A 13,790-nucleotide genomic window follows, 5' to 3' on the forward strand; every position below is an offset into this window, starting at 1 on the left:
GGGTAGTGGCTGGAAGAATGAGATGTCAAGTGTGAAAGTCCACGGTGTGATTGTTTTGGAGAGTAGACTAGAGTCCTCCACATCAGAAGAAGTCAGTTGAGATGGTTTGGCTATGTGTTTTGGGTGTCTCTGGTGACTCCTGGATCAGTTGTTTCAAGCGTGTCCTATTGGGTATGAGTCACCCTGGGGAGATCCAGAACATGCTCACGAGACGCAGAATACGCTAGAGAGTCTCTTTCAACTGGCTTGGGAACATGACCTGGACCAGTGGTAGTAATTGGATGGATGAATGACTGGATGACCAAAGGAGTGTCTCTACCAAATGGCTATATGAACAGATATAGCCATTTGGCTAGCCATCACAGCTATATGAACTACCTGATTTTGTACAATTCCTTTTGTGTCTTTAATAAAGACCTGAACATTTTTATCCTCATACTATGATGGCTTGTAACAAAAAATATTCAAACTATGTAGATGTCTTTTAAATTTTGCATTTTTTTTTTTTTTTTTTTACTATTTTAAGCCCTCATTACTTCATAAGTATAGGAGATATCCACATGAAGTTCAAAACATGTTCAAGATCTGTTAAAAATTGCAACTGGATACCTTTTACATCCACCCCATGTGTCACAGTCTAAAGCAAAAAGGTTCTTTATTTGCAAATCTGAGCAGCAATATCAGATGCAATAGGATATGTCAGAAACAATAATTATCATCTTGGATATTTGATCCACTTTCTGGTAATTCAATGGAGAAAACATCAAAGTGTGTTTGGGGTAAATGTTTAAGGATCATATCACCATGCGGGAAAGGTGGTGGATCAAAACAAGTTGTGGCATATTGAAAGGCCACATTTTTCCTATATTTTGTTATCAGAGTATTCATCTAGCTTCTGTATCAAAATAACCTTCTAATATAGTCTGTAAAATATAAAGACGTAACATGGAGAAGAACACATTTCAAAAAAATATCACACTGATTAAATAACTTTAGCTCCTGAGGCCCATTCACTTTGAGCACAAAGGAGAAGATGGGTTGTAAAGAATCAGCTGATTCTTAATTTTTCACACAGACTCAAAGTATGGATGCGATGACGGTGAAATGTGGAAAAAAGCAAAAGCCCGTCGACATGGCTCGGTGGAAAGAAAATCAGCGTGATGGACATTCCGCAAAAACAAACAAGATGGACAATGACTTGTGTGCCTCTGTCCATACATTGTCTCCACAGGAAGTGCAAACACTAGTTGGTGTGTGTAGGGGGATTAGGGACAGCAGTTCAATCCCATCCAAGAGGTTCCCAGTCAGGAAACACCATCGCAGTGGACTGGGGAATAACAGGAAGAGGGTACCTACCCGACTGACGCTCCTATGGAAACGGTTGACCAATGTAGCCTAGCTTCAAAGCGTTAGGAAAAAGCCTAGAGTGTAGAGATGGGATGGGAAAACAACCCCCACACCTCCCTTGCATGCGATGAGTCTTCTCAAGGCAAATCCTGCTAATTATTGGTTGTGAGTGTTTTGAGAATGTAAACAACCGCTGCTTAATGAAATGCTTTGAGAGTGGCAGTCAGCACAGCTTAGTTAGAGAGGCGATAATAAGCTTCGAAAAATCTCTAATTTAATGTGTGTTATTATGGCTGTGGAAGCATGTAATGCTTGCTCTCAATTGAAGCCAGACACGAAACTGGAACTTCCAGCAGCATCATGAGTGAATTATTGGTCTTTTAATCTTTTTCCTTACGTGTCTTTTTTTTTTTTCTTCTCGCTGACTTGCTTTTCTTTGTTAGCTTAATGCTCACATTTCCCTTCCTTTTGTCCTCTTTATTTAGCAACTGCCTTGAAGATTTAAAGAAATAAAATCGGGGCTTACAGTTATTGAAGGGTTAATGCTACGGGTAGGCATCAAGGGAAGGCCACTCAAGTCCGCTCCCTCTACAATGGCACTGCCACTGGGGGGCTAATCCTTCTGGGTAATTGCATCTCTGCTATCCACTCTTAAATATAGCCTCCCCCTGATTAACGCTGACAGCGGGGGGTGGTGGAGATGATAAAGATTCAACAGGTCGCCTTGTTTTGAAGTTGTGAGAGAAGAAGAGGTGGAGTTTGTGTATTGTGACCTACCCACTTGACCACTCGATCCTCACCAAAGTCTACCCTTGCCTCTCTTGTGCCCCCCCACCTGAGCCTCAGGGGTCTTGAAATTTTTTTTGCGAGCAGGCTAATTGTGGGGGATTTAAACATGGCTCATCTCAGATTAACCTGAATGACAACAGAACGGAGAGTAGTGGGCTGAGTGTTTGTGGTCAGCGCAACAGACTGTAACAGGAAATTTAGGCTGTAAATCTCACATGCTGTTACACTACAAGCCCACACAAGGCTTCACCCTCCTACACATACCGCACCAAACTAGGGCTACAAGTAATGACTGTTCATTGCACACTATTAATAATTTGTTTGGTCACTAAATGTCAGCAGTCCAAACCTTTTTAAAAAAAAAAAAAAAAAAATGAACCAGGGACTTTTTTCCTCCTAAGAGGCCAAAGAGAGGACTTATTGATTTGAAACAACAAACAAAAAACTGGCACAAAAAAAGTAGCACATCACAGCTGTTAATCCACAGATTCCATCCATTTATTTTCTTAACTGTTTGTCAAGTTTAGCTGTACCCCAGCTGAAACAGGGTGACACGCTGCCAGTCTAACACAGAGTGAAAGACAGCCAATTTAGAATAACCAATTAACTTAAGCCCACTAACTAACCTGACTTTGGACTTTGGGAGGAAGTTAAAGTATCTGGAGAAAACCCACAAAGATCCACACAGAAAGCCTCAGCTAGCCAGTGGATTTGAACCCAGGGTTTCTTGTGAGACAGTACTAAACACTGCACCAGTGCGCCACCTATTAATCTGCAGATTACCTTTAATTAATTAATCAGTTAAGAAGGAAAGGCTCCACAGTGAAGTGGTTTAAACAAGCCAAAGATCCCTGGTTTGATTCCAGGCAGACCCAAATCCCTTTGGGGTTGTGTCAGGAAGGGCATGAGACGTAAAAATCTGCCAAACCAAACATGCTACCTGCTGTGGCCGTCCTTTGTGAAAAGGGATCTGCCAAAAATAGTTAATTAGTTTGGACACAAGTCATGTTTTAACAGGCCAGAATTCCTGCTGTGAGATAAAAACAAGCAGAAATTCCTAAACCGTTTCTCAAATATTTGTCACTTTTCCTCTAAAGCGACTGACTAGCAAAATTACTGTAAACCGTTGACTGCTGCAGACTTTGTTTTAAATGCGTCTTCAGACTTGAGTTGAGTGAAACCGGCTGATGTCACTGTGACGTAATCCGGGTTATTTTTTTCACGCAGATGTTTCTCGGGAGTAACAGGATACCTTGTACATGTGGTTCACCAGTCTGAGCACTCACAGGAGCCATCTAGTGATCTCATGGCTTTGACATATAAACATAGGGGATCGTCCCTTTAAAAACTTCTCAACTTTAAAACATGACAAAAAGAATTGGGAAAATGTGTGATACCTGAATATCTTTGTTGTTTTGTTTTTGATTTCCTGTCTCCTTCATCATTATCTGTTTTTTGTTTTTTTCCCCCTAAAACTGATCCAGACTGAGCAACAGGGAGCCGTGAACGTAGGTTTAAAAGTGTGCCGATGGCAATGTTGACAGATTTACTTCCTTTTCCTCCCCCTGGTCAGCACTTTGGAAAGAAACCAAACTCAACTCCCTCATTTGACCTCCTGCTCCGGTGGGGTCAAAGTTCAAATTAAGTTCTAAAACAAGCTGTGGAGCTGAGCTTAGGCACGAAGACGCAGCTATTCTGTAATTTGCCCGTTTAGTTCGATGGTGAAACCTCAGCTTGTCTGATGGAAAATCAATCCGTTTCTCAGGGGGAAAAAGACGAGTTTAAGTGCGAGTTTGCATGAGTCAGCCTGGATGTGTGTGAGCTTGTTGGGTGAGAATGAGTAGATGGGGTGGGGTTGATTATTTCTGTCTGTGTGTCTGCTGTAGTAAAGCGAGTGAGGCTCTCGGCTTTGTCACACTCCAGCCGTGTGTCATATTAACAGCGTCACCCTGAAACTCTGAATTATTTCAGGAACTAGAAAAACTTAAGTTATACAGCAAGTTCAGTTCACTTTGGGACTAAAACTTTCACTACCTGCTGCCTATCGGACGTTGGAGATATCGATCTGTTACCTTTGCTGAGACGTGGAGTTTTTCTATGGCAGGTAAAGATAACGTAGATTGTTTTTCTTAGATTTTGCGGTGATGGTGCTTTTAAGTTTTCCTTTTTGTTAGATAAGTTTGTGAAATACTCATCCCAGAACAGCTGGGAGAAATGCGCCGCTTTAGCAGTTGAATTCACGTGGGGCTTTATCTGGACATTATCGCTGTCACTGGCTGATTTTTAATTAATGGTTTATTTTGTCTAGTCAAAATAAACTCGATGTGTTGAATTCATTATATGGGAATAAGCAAAGTTATCTCGTTTGAGTAGTTTTTGGACTTCTTTGCTTGACAAATGAATGATATGAGGAATTAATGACTTCAAAGTGGGCAGACCTTCAGTTACAGTTTTCGTTCTGGGCAGTACTTGTCTTATTTCTGCCTGTAGGTATCATCTACATCTGTGCAGACCAGCACTTTAAGTCTGTTTTTCCTCGTATGTCTGCATATTTCACATCTGCTTCTTATATCAACAGACCAGTATACACCCTGGCACCCACCGCTGTTCTCTCCTTTCCATATTCTTTATACCAAACTGGAAGTGGTTTCCAAATAATCAATTTCCAAGTCTTATTCGGAACATCTTGCATCCAAATCAACATTCATTGAAAGTTCTCATTTCACTTGGAATAGCCAATCCCCCCCCCCCTCCTCTCACTTCCTCCTTTTTTGGTCTTGCTCACCGCCCTCCTGTCTATCCCGCTCTCTTCTACTGCCCTGAAGCTATGGATCGGAAGGCTGGTTACGTCACAGTCAGCCAGCATTGACTGAGACAGCAGTCAGTACACTTGACTTTGTCCAAGCAGAGAGAGAGCAGCTGCTGGTGAGTGGTGTTTTTCTCTCATGAAGTTGTATTGATGGTCTTGAATGGTGAATGGTGTCGAGCCTGTCATTTAGTTCTTCAACTCTGAGAGGATTTATTGGTGTTCTTCTTCTCACGAGGCATGCGTTTTATTTTATTGTGTTTTTTGTTTTTTCCTCATTGACAGCATAGTGATAGTAGCATGTGTCATCTGGGTTTCCTGTAAATATTTGACCAAGTAGCAGAAGTTAGGGTCAGCTGCGTTTCCGCTGAAGACAGTCAGATAATTTGATTTCAGCCAGTTTAGCTCACTTTAATGTTCTTTTAAACTCATACAGCCTGTAAGGGAGATGAAAAAAGTAGTGCTGGCATTCTTGTTTTCTTGGTGGGGGGGGGCACTTTAGTAAAATGAGCTGTGAAAAAATGAGGAGGTAATATTTTTCTTGGGCAAACTTCATTGCATGTTGAAACATAACTTTCTCTGGAATGCGTTGTCTGTTTTACCCCCAAAAAAGAGTTGCTGTATTTCCTGTGAGCATGTTTGTTCCTGAGTCTGTTACTTTCAGTGGCAAACTCGGAGAGCCGTGTGCTGACAGATGAAGCTTTGGATCTCATTCCGCCTTTAGATGGTTTGTCTGGTGCTCTGCTGTACGTGATATGGGGAAATGATAAAGGAAAGCGTGTTGATGCATCCCCAAGTCAGTCATTCACAGAATAGTTAATGAATATATGGAAACGGCACCCAATATAATTTGTATATATTCTAATCTGTTACCATAAGAGGAAGTAGAAATACATTTTTCTTGGGTCTTTAAAAAAATGTTTTCCATGTAGTGGCAATATAAATGATGTTCATGTGTTAGTAATACAGAATAAGCTCATTTATTCTAAATGTCTATATGTAATCTGGGAAAATCCAGTCCTTGTTCATCATGTGTCACTTTGCAGAGGAGGATGACATTAAGAAATACTGTATACAGTTACTGGTATCTCCAGTCTGCAGTGAGAATCTAAATGACCCTGATAAAAAGATTGCGAAATGTCTACTTTTGGCGTAATTCAGCTTAATTTAGACTTTATTTATCAATCTAACTGGCGATCTGACACAAGAGCATTGACAAAACAAAGTTTGTGGTGAAAGTGGAGGGGGGGGGGCACGTCAGCGAGATGATCATACAAGCTTATTTTGAAGAGAAAACACGTTAAAGTGATTACCCAAACTCTCTGGTGTAAACACCCACTACAGTTTACAGACAGACTTCCTGCTTCATCCGAGATCTGCTGTACTTGCCATAGCTGAGCAAACATTTCATATTCCTGCAGTTGATTGTTGTGCCTGCACTCCTAGTTTTATCTCAAACGTAAGATAAACTGAATAAACTGTTTACTTTATTGTTAATGGAGCTCTTACGAGAACAATGTTCGATATCGCAAGGTGAACCATTTGGTTTAAAGGTGGAGTTTGCATGTTTTTTCCAAGCACTCGTCCCAGTGTCCAAAGACATGCTTGGTAAATAAACTGGTGATTCTAAATTGATCATAGGTGTGATTGTGTCTCTCTGTGTTGACCCTGCAGTACACTGGGTTTACCCCACTTTTTGCTCAAGCACCGCATTTTTCCTTTTCATTGCATTCTAGATGATTTTTGCCATTTCTGTCTTATGTCCAGTTCTTATTCTGAGAATCTTGCCATGTTTGTTTTACTTTTATTCCGCCGCCCAAGCAACTGCAGTGTCGTAACCGTGACGTCCACTCCAAATTGGTCTATATCGCCCCGAAGACAGAGTGCTATACACAAACAGCGGGAGTTAACATTTCTTTATTTTCTTAGAAATCTTTGGCGTAACAAAGATCTGCAAAAGATTTTCCAATGGCAGTGTGAATGTCAGAGGCGTACATAAGTGTCTCATTTTAAAGAGTGCCAAATAAACTCCTATTTAGAAGATGTCGGCAGGGTATTTCCTTAGTATGTCAGGAAGGAGTTGGCATATCATGTCACATTGATCCTTTTTATTTTCCCTCACTGGATAGTAATTTGCTTTTGCTTTCACTTTCACTGGTTGGTTAGATTTAGGAACTAAATACTGTGTTTCATAATATCAGTACTTTGGGCCAGCTTAAATGTGCTGCCAAGGGTTCCTTTTATGAGTGTCTGCATGCTAGTTAGGGGTGAGATCCTTCCCACTTCTGCTATGAAACCAGTGCCTCATTGCATAGATCCTAGCATGAGTTTGACAAAATGGCAGTATCAGATGCTCTGGGAATGAGAACAGGCTAATTCGTTATTGCTCCTACAGGGACTTTCGGCTGATGAGAACTTTTACTTCTTCCCAGAAACATGCAGCTATAGATGTCTTCTGCTATTTATAGTATTTTACAACATCTAAAAAAAAGAAAAGAAGAAAAGGCCCTTTTTTTCCATCACCATTTTAGAAATCGCATAACCTTTCTATAAAATGTGTCATTGTTCTCAAAAGGATTGCAAACAGAATTTCTGAACATCCATCCAAAGATCCTAAAGTGACCTTCAACTTTTCTGCTGTGGATGAAAACCCTTGCCAGGTGTCTGGTTTTTAAAAGTGCCTAAAAATGTTGGCATGGAGAAGCTAAGTCCTTACATCCGATAAAATTTCAGTTAACTGAATTAAAAATGATTCAGCTGATTTGCTGGCAGTTACTAGTTTTAAGTAGTAAAACTGCAAACACAGTAAAAGTATAAATGATCACTTCTTACCTGTCCACTGGTTAAATCGGCAGTATGTCATGTAGGGGTCATTAGGCTGTATATCTTTGCTTTTATTGTTTTATTTCCACTTGCCTTTGAATGACATCATCCCTTGTTAACTGCTTCTCCTGCTTGCACTTGATCTTTGTTTAATGAATGAGTACCATCACCAGAATTTACCACTGTCGGCCTTTTTATGAGTATACATAAGTTTGGTGAACACACGGTTTCGCTCTTGCTCTCTCTTTCTCACACACACACACACTTGGGCTCTCTCTTGGAAAGATGTAACACAACAAGTGCCTCTGTTTGAGTAAATCCATATGTGTGCAAGGCGTCAGCACTGTACTGTACCACGGTGAGGGAGAGTCTCTTAATGAGGAACAGGCGTGCAGACAGGCAGACAGTCGTGTTGCATAAGGGCCGCAGTAAAAAACGGGGGCCTGGCTATCCTCCTCCGCCCCCTTTGCTTAGCCAGAGGACAGATGGCAGCAGAAGAAAGCGAGCCAAGGAGCAGCAGCAGCGGCGGCGGGGCTCTCCAATGGCACTCCTCAACAGATGCATTGTTTATTTATTGAAAAATAAATCAGACGTGGGCCTGGCCTGCCCAGGCTACCTCTTTGATCTCCTGCAGCCTTACTCTGTGCTGTTTTCAATCCCACCTACCGGGCCACAGCTAATGGCAACTCTGTAATGTTTAGGAAAGTAGGCCCACTCCAGCATACACAGGGAGGCCCTATGGGGCTGCGTGCTTTAGTCCCGAGAGGACAATGAAAGGGGGCTCTTAAGACAAAGGTACTGAAAAAGAAACGCAGCTTGATAAAAAGATCCACCTCTGCCTCAGTCTCTGGTGCAGATGACAATGGCTGAAATGCTCCAGTTGAGTTTTAGAGGCACGACTTCACAAACCAATAGGTGACCTCCCCAATAGGTGATCTCACAGATTCCCTTTCCAGGCTCACAAACCCTACGGGAGGGATGGAGCACTATTTTTCCTCATTTGATGTTTTGATAATAGTGAAACTATTATAAACCAGTGCTCCCAAATCTCCCATAGGTGTTCAGTCGACTTATTCACACCATCTTGCTCTGTAGATGGGAGCAGGATAAAATGATCCTTTAGAAAAACTTTTTAATTTGCAGTGACCCGTTCCACAAAGGGGGCAAGTCTGTTATCTTTGATTAACCAGTGGATCCCCTCATAGTAGCAGCAGAGGATTCAGATTATGTAATAACTGCTTGTTTGAAGTACAGCAGCTCCATGTACTTCATTTCCCAGAGAAAGTACACTTGTGTTTGTGTAGTGTCTTGTATTTATGCAGACAGGTCAAACATTAGTACATAAGTGTATTTGACTATAAAAAATCAGACAGTGGTTATCTGCCTTTAAGCCTTAGACTATGAACCACGGGTGATGTGTTCTTGTGTCTGAGTTACCTTTAATTAGTTTGATGTTTTAGACTGTGTGAGTTCATCTGACCAAAGTCTGTCTGGATGTTTAACTGACTTAAATGCAGTCGCAGTATTCGAACAAGACTGTGCATGACTATTGCTGGTCTGGTGCTGCTAACCAATCATTTGTGTGCGTAGGTGTGCTTATTGAGATGCACTTGAGCATTTTTTCCTTCCGTGTTTTTGTAAAAGGGGGGGCAGGAGTGTGAGGGTGTTCACAGCTGGAAGAAGGTGAGAGGTTGACTTGTAGCAGGATTATCCAGACCAGCTCCATAACTGATGAGCAGCGGTGTTGAGGCTAAAATAACTGACTGCGGAGGAGAATCTCGACCAGCTGCCAAATCAGTCAATGCGTGCATGTCAAGACAGGACCTTAACACAGCTTCTTCTGTGGGAGTGGAACGATGGTAAGCATCAAAGTTGGCGAGTGTAATTAAACACACTGCACATAGATGTCACCTGCAATCTCAACAAACACTGGAGTGCAGTGAGCTCCTTCACTGTCTGACAGAAGCTTGACCTCGAACTATACATTCAACTTAAACAAACAGTGTTATGCATTATACTCAATATGAAGCATACAGTGTTTTGTGTTGATTCAGGCTACCTTTGATTCCATGTTCTCTATTGTGTGTGTGTGTGTGTGTGTGTGGTGGTGGACAGGCTGGGCTGGGGTGGGGGGTGGTTGATGACAACCACTTTGAACAATGATAGGGAGTTGAGTTTGTTCTATGGGTGTGGGCACCACTGTTACATACAGCCATGTCTGTCGGTGCAGTAGAAGAGTGTTGTGTAGGAATAGGCAATGAAAAAATATGTTTTATTCCTTTTGGAGCTATGTTTTTCTCTCAGATGCAGAACGTTTACATGTATTACATAAACCCATCTGTCCATATCCACCCTGGAATATACACACACTCTAAAAGTAAAACAACATTTATTAAAGGGGACTTATTATATCCTTTTTATATTCCCAGCTCAGTCGATTTATTCTTAAACACATTAAGATACTGCCCCTCTCAGTTCATCCACTGACTGAAACAAGCCATTTAAGTTGTATTTCCACATAAAGCCACTGCAGCTGGGACATCAGTGACAAGAGGGAAAAGAAAGGATGAAACAAAAAAAAATAAAACCTAAAACTGTATTTAATGATTTCTAAAAGTTGTGTGGTGTAGGGTGTGAACTTTTTTCTGTCATCTGATGTGTGGCATGCCAGAAAAACTGCTGCTTTCAGTCAGCTTTATTTTGATTGGCTGCGCCTCGTCAACAGATGGTTTGAATAGCAGGTGGGACGAGGATTTCTGCCCATAGCCGGAGCTGTGTGTGTGTGAGATAAGCATGTTAGAAATATCCCTTCTCTTTGACGGAGCCAAGAGTGGGGAAAAAAACTGCCTGAAAACAAATGTTTGTGGCCATTTTTAATATGAGCATCCGCCACTGTAAAAGCATATCCATCCATCCATTCACTTCTGCTTATCCTTTTCAGGGTTGTGGTGGGTGCTGGAGCCTATCCCAGCTGTTTTAGGGCGAGAGGCAGGGTACACCCTGGACAGGTCTCCAGTCTGTCGCAGGGCTAACACGTAGACCCAAGGCTAACACATGTGTTAGCCCTGTAAAAGCATATATGACAAAAAATAAAAGCATAACGGGTCTCCTTTTTATTTCTTCTTCTGGGTGTCTACCAAATGTCTTCTTGAAGCTGTTACCGGTGCTCCTGCTTTCAATTGAAAAATATCAGAAAACACAACTTCCTATTATTTGTAACAAATTCCTATTATGTTACAAAAATGTTTCGCTTTTGCCTCGGGGTTAATGCACTCCTTCTGAACTTGTGTCTGTACTGGGTCTAGCCTGTTTGAGGCTGCCTCAAGGAATGCTTGAAGACAGTCATGCATGGTTCCCCTGGTGAAGCTCGCCTGTGCGCTGCTCTTTAAGTTACCAAGACGTATGCATCCGAAACCAGCCGATGAGACATTTTAAACAGGATTCCCTTGTAAGAATAAAACGCATTGTGTGAGAACAATTCTGACAAAGCACAAAGCCCAACTTGCTGGCTCAACGCTTTTGAAGTGTGGTGTCAACTCTGACAGGCGACAATAAGGGTGGGATTAAATCTGTACTTTCAGCGACTTAAATCAGTACTTGTGATTTTACAAGCGCCGGGACACCGCACATGAAGAAGAACTGACTGATTTGGCAAACGTACAGGACATTTGGTTATAGCAGCGCACGTGTCCTCTCTGAGCTCTTTCGATTCAAACCATCCGGGGCTGTCTACTGTGCAGTGGATGAAACATTCCTGAACAGGGTTACACTGGGCCAGGGTCTGTGATTAAAAACAAAAATCACTCTGTAGCACCACTGATAATCACTGATTTGTGTGTTTTTGTAGATGAATCGGATAGACTGGTGTAGTCTTCTATCAAGTTTTAAGCTTATCAACCTAATAAGTAACTCTTCTTTTTTTGTATTTATAATGTAAGATTGGTTTAGTTTTCAGCATTTCTGAATAGCTGATAAATTCCCATCAAACTCTACCTCCTAATGACACTTACAGAACAAAACTAGGATTAGTCTTTTTCCCCCTCTTCTTTCAGACCACACAGAGAGGAACCATATCTCGTTGCTCTTCTTCAACTTTAACGTGATGCAAGCGCACACAGTGATGCGTGCTATTACATAAGCGCTAGGTGTTCTCTGGCAGGACAAGCTGTTCCGGAGGAAGGCTGAGTAAGGTTTGAGGGGGAACTGAAGTCAGGTTGCAGACAGGCAGGAGTGTAGCTTTGGCTTTTTGCATTACTGAGCAGATTGTCTTTAAAGCAGCCCTGTGATGGATGGGCCTCGTATCACACTCACTCAGATCTGTAATCTGGGTCTGCTGCCTTTCTCTCTGTGTGGGGAATTATATGATGCACTAAGCGTTATTACCAGCTTGTGAGGATGTGGCAAGCTGTCCGCACTTATATAAAATTGTCCTCAGGATACCAAAATTATTGGTGGTGGTGGTGGTGGTGAGGAGCTCGCAGCCAAATTAAACTGCCTGGCTGATGTGGCTCCAAACCCACAAGTTTCATCTTTTAATTATAAATCATGTTTAAGAAATTTGAATTTAAACTTAAGATAACCATTCCCCACTGTAATGTCATTAAGGTCACTGTGTGAAGTAGCCTAATGTTCTGTAAAGCAATTTTTCTTTAATAAAATAATCCTCAGCTGTCATGTATGTGTGTGGATATAGCCTCACTGTGTGTCCCTGCATGGACGACTGTGTTGAGGTAATCCTGATTCACCTCAGGAGACTCGAGTCATCTTCTTTCAAACAAAAACAGCTTTATTACAGCTGAACAACTGCTGTGCGGCTCATCGATGACACAATTTTTGAGCAGGCATGCCTGTATTTGTGCGTTCAATTATGCATGTGGGGAGAATTGGCAAGCTGCAGGATGTGTGAAAGCAAGGATGCATAAGCGCGTGCCACGTGGCATCGGATCTGGTAAGCCAAGTCAAGGGGCCGCTGCTGGGGCCTGTGTGTGTATTCTCAGCTGTTGGGTAAGGGGCGAAGCTGGGGCTGTGTGTGTTTGTGTTTTCAGCGTTTTCATCTGCAGTCATGCCGCCCCAAACTACCCCACTAATCCGGGCAGATCTGAGAGCAGGCACGCAGGGGACTCACGCGACGCACTCATATGACACATGTTGTCTCGCACGCACTCACTCATACGTTCACCGTCCGAGGCATGCGCGGCTTCCTGTCAGCTGTCTCACACCGCCACCTCCAACTTCATTTGTACCCTCCTCCACCTTTTTCCATTTTGATCCGTATCCAGAAATGCTTCGTAAAAGTCAGGCTGTACCTGAATAACTGTCCGATAGGAATGTTCAGTATTGCAAAAATCTCAGCTACACATATCCTGAACGGCTACGTAGCTCTGATAGCTAAATCTATCTTGTGATGACTGTGAGATTACAGGCTTTTCTAGGTGTATTTGACTTTTTAAACAGTTGGTTCTTTTTGGTTCACCAGGAGAGGCATTAGTTCATCCTATGATGGACCATTTATCTTGGCTAAAGCATCCGATTTTTTTTTTTCCAGCTGCTTTAGTTCCTACAGGAATGTGAACGCCCTGACTTGATAGCGTGGAGGGCCTACCTATCTTATTGTCTAAATATGGCTTCTGATTTGCTTGTATTTCTCTGGTGTGGTTCTCTTTGCGTCTCCACACTTCATGGAGAACTTAGCATCTCTGTGTGATGAGATATTTGACGCTGCTGTTCAAAAATGCGCACGTGTATGTGCACTGACATTCACTTCAGAGAAGCATAAGCATGTGATGTTTTAACAACTTTCTATCACTTATTTCTAGCTGTTGAGTGGTGAGGTGAGGTCAGTGAGTCAGATGTGAGACACAGCAGTTATCTGTACCTGCAAGTTACAGAACGTCATCGACTGTGGTTATTGAGAAATGTTCTAACCCAGATTCTGGCTGTTCTTTTAGTCCTCCTTTACCTCAGTCACCACAAAGTGAGCAATGCTTGCTGATACGGCTATTTGCTAACTAGGTCGGTCCATTTA

General features: G+C 42.1%; 1 protein-coding gene across 4 annotated transcripts in view; it reads left to right on the top strand.

Moving 5' to 3' along the window:
* plekhg5b (pleckstrin homology domain containing, family G (with RhoGef domain) member 5b) overlaps nt 1-13,790 on the top strand; it is a 76,628-nt gene that overhangs the window by 35,822 nt on the left and 27,016 nt on the right. The window contains exon 1 of one of the 4 annotated variants that reach the window (XM_004560338.6): nt 4,027-4,240. The exons of 2 other annotated variants lie outside the window; for them this stretch is intronic. The gene's annotated coding sequence lies outside the window, so the exon portion shown is untranslated. Of the gene's footprint in view, nt 1-4,026; nt 4,241-4,961; nt 5,062-13,790 lie in introns of those variants that run through there. One more of the 4 variants, XM_004560339.6, reaches the window with a different exon arrangement.

This window comes from Maylandia zebra, linkage group LG20 (assembly GCF_041146795.1).
Source record: "Maylandia zebra isolate NMK-2024a linkage group LG20, Mzebra_GT3a, whole genome shotgun sequence".
Lineage (NCBI taxonomy): Eukaryota > Metazoa > Chordata > Actinopteri > Cichliformes > Cichlidae > Maylandia > Maylandia zebra.